General features: G+C 32.2%; 1 long non-coding RNA gene across 1 annotated transcript; it reads left to right on the plus strand.

The window, feature by feature from the left end:
• Window positions 1–3,864: 3,864 nt before the first annotated feature.
• LOC115978151 lies at window positions 3,865–4,885 on the plus strand. The gene is made up of 3 exons (XR_004088653.1): window positions 3,865–4,010; window positions 4,112–4,164; window positions 4,568–4,885. It is a non-coding gene; the product is annotated as an uncharacterized LOC115978151 (long non-coding RNA).
• Window positions 4,886–10,006: the final 5,121 nt, after the last annotated feature.

Raw genomic sequence — 10,006 nt, forward strand, 5'->3', positions numbered from 1 at the left:
TTGAATCATGAGAAGTTTATCAACAAATGAAATGTTTGTACTTTAGTTTACATTTAAATTTAGTCTCACATTTCAAAAGTATAATCCAATGCATTATCCTATCAATAGGGTTGTCAGCAAAGTATTTAAAGATGAATAATAAAGAAAATTACCCGTGCAATGCTAGTAGATACAAATGGTCTAATGAGTGCAGGAATTTTCAGAAGCATTTGAAACATTTCATAACTAAATAAAAGAACTCCTTGATTTTCATCATAATAATTTTGATGTATTATTGAGGTAAACTGATAATCTGATATTAGAATAAGATTTTACTGAAAACAGAAAAGGAAAATAATTATTCTATCTCCAAATAAGACCAGAATTAATTCTATGCAAATTAAGATTTTAGAAGGTAAACGTAGTTAAGAAGTTACTATGTGTATCTTAGTTACTTAATGTGCCTAATCACATATCACATTTTCTTGCTAACCTATACCTTGTGCATTTTGAAGGTTAAAATCCAAATAAAAACGAGGAAGCTTATAGAAGTTGATGCTTGTGACTATGAAAAACCTTTACCCGAGCCAAGGCATGATGTAGATTACAAAGGAAAGCCTCCTGGTATTGGCAGATTTAACTAGCTAGCTAGACCCCTTTTTTTCTTTTTTCTTTTTTTTTTTTTTCCACTTCCATGCCTCTAAGTTCTATGTATAATAAATGTGACTCTTTCCATGGAGAGAGGGATGAGCTTAAAACCCAACCACAGGTTCAGTGGTTGTGCATCTATTTTGGGTTTGTTTCATGCAATAATAATAAATTATGTGTTAGCCAGTAGCTCTGCTTGTCAAAAGAGAAGATGAATCTGCACTAGTATGATGCTTCCTTTCATGTATCTACTTCTATTATATTCTCCTATTTTCCTTTATTAATGTGTGCTGTGCAAGAGTGCGTTGAGAAATGTTTATTATTGAATTGGATTATATAAATGATTATGAGTAGCTCTAATTATAATTTGACTAGTTCTTACATATAGCTAGCACTTTCTTGAGTTGTGACAGAAAGTAGGTTTTTTACGTTACATGTTGTAATTGGCTTCTCCATTGGGACAGTTAATCATGAATAGAGCTATTAACAAACAATTAGGCATTAAAGCATAGTGAATTGAAGGAACTGTAGTTTTCCACAATGGAATTGGCAAAGTTAGATGTTGACTTCAGAAAAAGCATCTTGGATTCATTCAATGGTGCAACAACCACAATTCTTATTCGTATCACTTATTTCTATCAACATAACAAAAGGGAACAGTTCTTTGAATTCATTGGATGGAAAAAAAAAAAATACCATTTGATATGAAACAATCAAGACTGGTAAAAGAAAATTAACAAACTTGACAATGGAAGGAGCCACAGGGAAGAATCATGCATAATGAGTATAAATATACCTACCATAACTGTTTTTTATTTTTATTTTTTATGATTAATATATTAAAGATCCATAATTACTACAAAAAAAAAGTCCTCTGGCCGCGTTTTTAAAACGCGGCTATATGTCAAAAAAACGTGGCTATAGCTTATAGCCGCGTTTTTTTAGGCCGCGGTTTCTAATGTGGCATAAAACCCGTGACTATAGGATTGACAGTTCTATGGTCGCACTTTTTAACTGCGGCTTCAACCCAGGTCCTATAGCCCCGTTTAAAACGCGGCCTAAGGGTGCAATCTTAGGCTGCGTTTTAAACGCGACCTAAGGGTGCAGTCTTGGGCCGCGTTTTAAACGCAGCCCAAGGTTGAACTTTAGCCCACGTTTAAAACGCGGCCCAAGGCCAAAACATTAGGCCGCGTTTAAGAAGTGCGGCCATACCTCCCATGGTGACGGCCTTTGGCACTTCTTTAAGCCGCGTTTTAACCGTGGCCTAAGGTTCTGGTCTTAGGCTGCGACTTGAACCTTTTTTTAAGCCCCGTTTTTAAAAAACGCGGCTTCAGTCAATCTTGGGTCACGTTTTTTATAGCCACGACTTAAAAAACGCGGCCCAAGGCCCCTGCGTTTTGTAGTGAATCATCCTCCGAAATTTGGGACTAATACTTAATTTTTGTCGTTATATTTTTTTTCTTCGATCACAAATCAACTTGTGCTTCTAGCTCCATGTGGCCAAAAGGTTGTTAGACTTTGCTCATTGATTAACAGTCAAACATGATATGGAGATCAAAATTAATAATATATAAATATATATATATATAAATATTTATTTTTGCACTTAATTTAACGAAATTTTTTATGAAAAGTAAGCTAGATTTGTTGTCTAACAACGAAGTACAATTATTTACTTTCAGACAAGAGGTTGTAACTTGTACTACATACACCTTTTTTTGCTTCAGATTCCCTTGCCCCTCCTTTTATCTGTTATTTAATCCCCTCAAGAATGGCATAAAATAAGAAAGAAACAAGGGCCTCTAAATGAAAAAAAAGAGTTCTTATTAGATGCATGAGAACATTTCAGAAGTCAAAAGAAGAACATTTCAGTCTGTTTCTCAAGAAGCTAAGCACGTGGTTGATCTTTTGACAGCTTATATGTTAACTGTGATCAAGCCTTTGTTTTTACGTCTGCCGACAACCTCAAGTTGTATATAAAGCATAGGGAATGGAATCTTCATCATTTGCAATCCTTAACAAATAGCTGTACAAAAACACCATCAACATGCAATCCACCTGGAAGGGTTGGTTTAATTGATATCTGTCAATTGTAATATATTCTATTACTAGAATTCATTAGTGTTGCATACTTTCTCAACAGATTCCACTGTGGTTTCATGACACCTAATTTAACCACATAAGAGCATTCACAATGATTTCATGTATAGAACAGTAGCTATGTTCATCTCTCCCATTGATTTATTGTTAGAGATGTTGACTCATATTCTGAATAAGAAAATAACAATGATTTTTAGTATAAAGATCTCACAAGTGGAGCTTAAGCGCGTTAAGTTGAGCTCATGAGGCTTAATGCAGCTTGATTAAGTTTGTTTGGCCGAAGATGAATAATAGGTTGGGATGGGGGATCAATAAGGATAGAGCATTATTGTTACATGCCAATGTCTACGGAGTGTGTGCATAACATAAGTTGAAATTGTGTTTTCAAAACACAATTTCAGTTAAATTGTGAAATTGTGTTTTCACAATTTCAAATCATGATTTCCAAATTATAACTAAAATTGTGAAGCATGATTTCCAAGGCTGCATACGAATATGTGCAACTAACTGTGTAACAAACATTAATGATAAGGATATATTAAGAATTTCAATTTACCAAATTAGGGTTTTAACTGGGGAGGTAATATATGTTGTAAACTCTTTATTTTTTTCTCTTCTCTCTTTCTTTTTTAAAATATTTATTTTAATATAGTGAAAATTACCCGCAACTCTTGTGGATGTAAGCACATTGCTAAACCACCTAAAAGTTGTTGACTTCCTCTTATTTTTCTCTTTGTTTTTCACTGCATTGCTTAGATGGACAATTAACAACATCTATTAAGTGTCTTATACTGTATTTGATGATCGAGGGGCACTAATTACTAGGACGTGAGTGCATTGACCAAGAATGGTATGATACCTAACAAGTGAAAGCGGCCCATGGTATTGCAAAGACACATATAGAAAGAAGATATCAAAGGGGAATTGAATTCTAAAAGTTGGAACAAATAGTCCCACATTCACAATGTTGCTGCTGGGAGATAAAAAGAAGACAATGAACATTGATGTAACATAGTTGACTTTGAGTTGGTGGATATCAATGTGTGTTGCATTTTCATAATCATTCCAAGAAGGCTTTTGTAGAAGTTCATCATGACAAGCTCTTTGGCATGACAAGCTATTTTGGCTGCATTGTCTAGCACTGAGAAATATCAGCATATATATGCTAGAATCCCCTCTCAAACACAAAAACCACATCTCAACAATGGAGAAATCAACAATGCTTCCTTGGATCAAGATCTTTATTCTCATCCTTCTCCTAGTCCCTATTTGCTCATCTTCAGGTATATCATATATGCAAGCTTGATGGCATAAAATATTTCCAAAAACTGCATGTTGGGTTAACAGCTGATTAACATGCATGATCTTGTTCTTTTCCTTGTAGGCAGAGCTACTAGCTTCAACGATGGTATGGAGCAAACATACCAACCTGGTGAGGTGAGCTTAGTTGCACACATGCATGTGCATAAATCTCTTCTCTAAATGAGTTAACATGTAGCTTTTGTGCTATGTCCACCCAATTCATGGATGCCATACCTATAATAAAGTCCTTAGAGATGAAAGATACAAGCTACCTTCCTGATAGAGAGGCAAAATCAGTGCACCCATGGTGACTTTGATTATCATTATTGGTTCTTAATAATTATACTTTAAATAGAAAGAGGTCCTCACTATAAATGAATTGATATAGGAAAAGTAGAAGATCTGGTGCAAATACCATTTGAAAAAGGTTAATTTTTGAAGAGTTATGCCAAGTGTGTGCTTCACTTATGTACTACTTATTTCCTGTTATTTTATTTTGGTTGGCTTTTGAGTTTTAATTACCCTTTCCTTTATGAAGGTGATTTTCCAAATGAAGATAAGAAAGCTTATAGGAGCTGGAGCAATGTTGGATTATCAAGACCCAGTAGCCAATCCTACACATGAGCCGCCAAAGAGAGGTGGTAAAGGCTAAAGAAGGCAACAATCTTTGAGCAACTTAGACCTCATCTTATATCTTTTTGAGCTTCTGTGAGATTAATGTCACTTAGAGAGAGATAGAGAGGCATGTTGAGTAAAATTCTCCTATAAGTTTGCTACAAATTTTAGGTGTGAATAGTATATATGTAACTTCCCTTGCGTTTAAAGTTGGCCATATATAGAAGATTGATTGAGGATGTTTAAATGTTCTGCCACAAAAAAAAAATGTGAATAAATAAGGAGGAAGAGAGAAAAAAGAAAAAAGAAAAAGAAACAATAAGACAAAAGGACATATGGGGGAAGTAACAATTCAAATCATAATCCATATGGTTATCTAATAATTAAATAATAATAATAACCAAATTTCAGCAACGCTCTCAAAGTACAGAAGAAAATCAGGGCACATCCATAGGCCTGTCTAAAAAATCATTTTGTATCCTGAATTTACATGCAGGTTGGCCCACAAAGATAGAAGAACTGTGATGAGAGAGGCACAATATTGGTTTGTCAATGCCTTAAGCTTGTTTCACACTTTCACCATTAAGCAGTAAAAGCTACTGTCCTGTAAAAGTAAAAAAAAGAAGAAAAAGTAAGGCCTCTCTTTTGGCCAAAATATCCTCTTTTCACTTCGTTTTTACTAGAGACATGACCACATTATATAGGGGATGTCGCTAAACATGGATAGGGCCAAGTTTTTCTTTCACGGTTAATTTAGAGGGCGGTTGCCAAAAGATAAGCATTAGCATTCTTTCCAATGAAGAGCCGGCTAATTAGACCCACAATTTTGGAAGAATTATTCGATGCACCCGGTAAGCTACACTCTCCCCTGATATAAATGAGAGTTTTATGTGAAAAACGCACATATGAGGTCCGTTTTTATATGAGAAGAGGGCGTAATACACCGAGTGCACTAAATAATTTCACTATAATTTGAGCAGAACGTGACACAAACTCAAGCATTGACCATTAGATCTTGTCTACCCATGGTTGGAAATTCTTGAAGATTCCCAAGTATTAGTCTAACCTATAATTTCTTTTTGCTTTTGTTAAAGATAGGAATGACAATCTAAACCACCCCACCTTGCCTTCTATAGCAAATGGGGTAGGAACCGGGTTTAAGTCTTTTCCTCAAAGTTTGGGTATGTATGTAATACTTTGTTTTATAAGGCATATATATGCTCCTTAGTCTTCAAATTTTGAATTTAAGATGTCTTTTAGTGTTTTATTATTGAATTTATGTTGTAATCTTCTAAGTTTTGAATTATTTATAATTTTAAATTGTTGTTTTGTTATATATAGTTTGTTTTTTAGTTTTCTAATACTTAAAATTTTGTATTATTAAGCTTTGGGAATGTTTTGTAACGTTAGAACATTTTTTTTTTTTTTAATGAGTTTTAATTTTAATGTAGAATTCTAATCAATTATAAAAATATAAATTATATTGAGTGGGTAGGACGGGTACCCACAGGCTATGCTGGGCGTGGAGGTGGGACAAGAGTAGGGTTGGGAGTAGAGCATGGGGCAGTAGCGGGGAATAGGAAACTCATCATGTTGCCATCTTTCACTACATACTAGTCCAACATATCATGATTAAAAAAAGAAAAAAGAAAAAAAAGTGAAACATGTCTCAAGCAATTTTAGGGTAAACTTCACCATTCCTCCTAAATGTCATAGAAAATTTAGCTCACATTCCATCCTATGTTTCTATGGAGGGAGATGAGGGAAAGGAGGAATGGTGAGTAGAGTGTACTAAATTTTAGTATGTTCCTCATCTTGCCCTTTACTTTCCTCTCCTCTCCTCCTCCTCAATGTCAAACATACCCTAAGAGTAGAATCCCTAGTTAGACATGATAATTTAGCTCATAACTATTTTCAAAGACATGTTTATCAACAATGATCACTCATGCAATGAGTTCATGTTACATCCTAAAACTGCTTAGTATCAAAGCCTTGACTCTGTCCATCTTCATTATCAATGACGTCACTTAGTGGAATAACTTGAGTCCTATAAAAAACTAGAAACAGTAACTTGGTCAAAGACCCATTTTATTTTGGTTGACATCGGTCACAAAATTTGGAACCTAATTGGTCATCTAGGTTGTTGGTCTTCAATCTAACTGAACCCAACCCATGACCACCCTTATCATTGGTTGTTTCACAAGTTACAATTGGAAGGGTCTCTGCACATATGAAACTTACATATTATGAGACACTTGATATATATACCTGCTCCAAGAGATAATTCTTCCTCTCAAAGATGAACCTATTAGAGCAGACTTGTACCTATTTAATGCATATCCTCTTTGGTTTTTTTTTTTTTTTTTCTTGGAAAGGTGGGGGGGGGGGGGGGGGAAGGGGGGTTGAGAATCTAAAAATCTTTAATAGGTTACTTTTAAGCAATGCTAAAGACACAAAAATTTTCTTAACATTTTTCACCATTTGTTAAGATGGTTAGTTTTGATTGGAGTAATATTATTTTTATATGTGTTCATCAATAACATCAAATCTATTATACATCAAGCATAAAAAGTCATATTATTAATTGTGAAAAAAAAATATGAAAAAAATTAAGTAAAAAATCTAAAAGAATCCTTGTAATTTTATACCGGTGGAAAATTAAATCATATACTTTTTTTTTATTATAGAAAAATCATGTACTTTTAATTTTTCTAAAAAAGCTCAACAATTTCATTAATGTGACAAAAGCCCTCAGCCCCACTCTGTTAAACTTTTGCTTAACAACAAAAATTTTTTGTACCAATATCACAAAAAAATACCATTTTGTTTTCTAAAGACAATGATGGTGTTCCCTATAGAACTCTGAGAAAGAAAAAACGATAATGGCTTTTAGATAAGTTTTTGCCTTTTTGATAAAACTTTCCCTCTCCATCAAATATGAGAAAATAAAATAGTAATCACTATTAGTGTTAGATTTCTAAATGCAAACGAAGTGGGATATGATTTTGATGGTTATGTATAATAAAATTGTAGCAGTATTTAAATCGAAATAATAATAATATTAATACTCTTTTTTGGATAGTTTGATAGTTATTTATAGTTCTATAGTATTATTTAAGGAAAATTATTGAATATTCTGGGAGTACCATAAATACGTACTTTTTCCTCTCACATGAGTTGTGGGTTCCACCATAAATTTAATTAGTGAGACCCACAGTTATATGAGATGGGAGAGTACATATTTATAGTATTCTGAGAGTACCCAATAATTATCCAGTGACAATTCATGTGAGAGGAGGGAATACACATTTATGATACTCCTAGAGTATTCAATAATTTTCTCAAGCGTGTTCAGAAGCTAGTAAATAATAAAAGAAATATTTGTTAAAGGGAAATGTTAACGAATGCCCTTAGAGCATTGGTTAACAATATATTTTAGAAAAATTTTGACATCATTTTTATGGAAAATAAAAAAGCTGTCAAAATAGAAAAAATTTTAGGTAATCTCGGAGTATAGTGAAATGGTGCTCCTTCCTCTCACATTAATGGTAGACCACACCATAAATTTAATGAGTGAACCCTACCATAAATGTGAAAGAAGAGAGTATCATTCTTCATGCTCTGAGAAGCTAAGAATTACTCGTCAAAATATTAATTATTTTTTTCTTTTTCCATAAAATTTTTTTTAACTGAATAAATGCCCTAAATTATAAGACTCTTCGACCATGTTTGGTTCAACTGAAAACGGGGTGATTTCCGTGGGTAGTATGAGATTTTTGCTTTTCTGATTTTCTCCAAAAATTTGATCAACTGGAATTATTAAACTACATTTTGGGCTTGGAGTCTTTTCCTTTAGGGGAGCTCTCTTAACCGTCCGATCAATTTGCCTCGAGATTTTAAAACTTTTATTTCTTTAGAAGGAAGTATCTGATTTTTGTAACTCACATTTTGACCATATGCAAAGAAAACAGTTGGCTGGTTTAACTACCCTTCATCTACCAAAATCATCTGGGTAAAAGTATCTTCTGGTAAAGTTACACTGCAAATTTCAGCACCAAATTTATTTATTTATTTTTTTAAAAAACAAAAAGATAAAGATACAATGATAATGTAATACTTTAACAACTCCATGCAATTAAGACCAGTCTTTATTCTTTTTCAATTCAATTTTTAATTATCAACAATTAACAAGGTGGAATCTTAAGTTAGAACTCGCATCAAAGTCCACAGTACCACACACGCCAGCCAGCTTTCAAGTCAATTCTCTTACCCAAAAACGAAAAACTTTAGGAAAAAAAATAAGAAAGAAAAAGGTTAAGTTAATCATTTCCTTGGAACCCACCATGGGAGAATTAAAAAAAATATTCTAAACGTACTTTTAATATGATTTTATACTTTTAATATTCTAAATTTAATGATTTTATAGTTTTTAAATAAACCATGTAGTATATTTATTTATATAACTTTTTTGTTTGATTTATTTATATAACTTTTATATCCACCGTTTAATGAATGGGAAGACTATATTTAATGCAACTTTTTATAAATTTTATGGGAAGGATTCTCTTTTAGAAAAACTAAAAAATATCATTAAATTTTTTTAATATTTAATTCAATATGTTGTACATAATGATTAATCATTTAAATAATTACATAATAGACAATTTTTTATTTATTTATAAAAGGTTAGAAAATCACATACTAATATACTTAAATAGATTGTTTGTGTTAATGGAAAAATTATTACATATTCTCAGAGTACAATGACATGGTATTCCATCCTCTTATATTTATAATGAATTTCATAATAAATTTAATTAGTAAAACCTATCATAAATATGATATAGAAGAGCATCATATCACCATATTTTAGAAATACTTAATAATTACTCGTGTTAATGTGTGTCCTTAGACACTTACTAAAAACGTATTCATTGGATCACACCTTTATTGGAAAGTGGAATAGTAAAGAGAACAAGAGTTAATCAAAATAGATAAAAAAAATTTAAAACTAGGTTAATTACAATAAAAAGTAGCTTCATTGCATTAAGTTTTCTATTCTTAATAAACAAGACCCTAAATTCCAAATTAAAGCGTTATTTAAGTAATTTTTAAGTCTTAAATCTCAAATTTTAAGATTTAGTGGTTGTTAAAATCTCATGATATTTATGAGATTCCAAATTCAAAAACTCTTGATAGTAAGATATTTAAAGAGAAGTTTACCTCTCAAAAAAAAAAAAAAAAATTTAAAGAGAAGTTTACCTTTGAAAAATTAAAAAATCCAAATATCTAAAAGAGAATCTTTCTTTTCTTTTAATAATAATCTAAAGGGGATTATAAATTTATAATTATTCAATTGAGT

This window comes from Quercus lobata, chromosome 2, assembly GCF_001633185.2.
Source record: "Quercus lobata isolate SW786 chromosome 2, ValleyOak3.0 Primary Assembly, whole genome shotgun sequence".
In the NCBI taxonomy this organism is placed as follows: domain Eukaryota; kingdom Viridiplantae; phylum Streptophyta; class Magnoliopsida; order Fagales; family Fagaceae; genus Quercus; species Quercus lobata.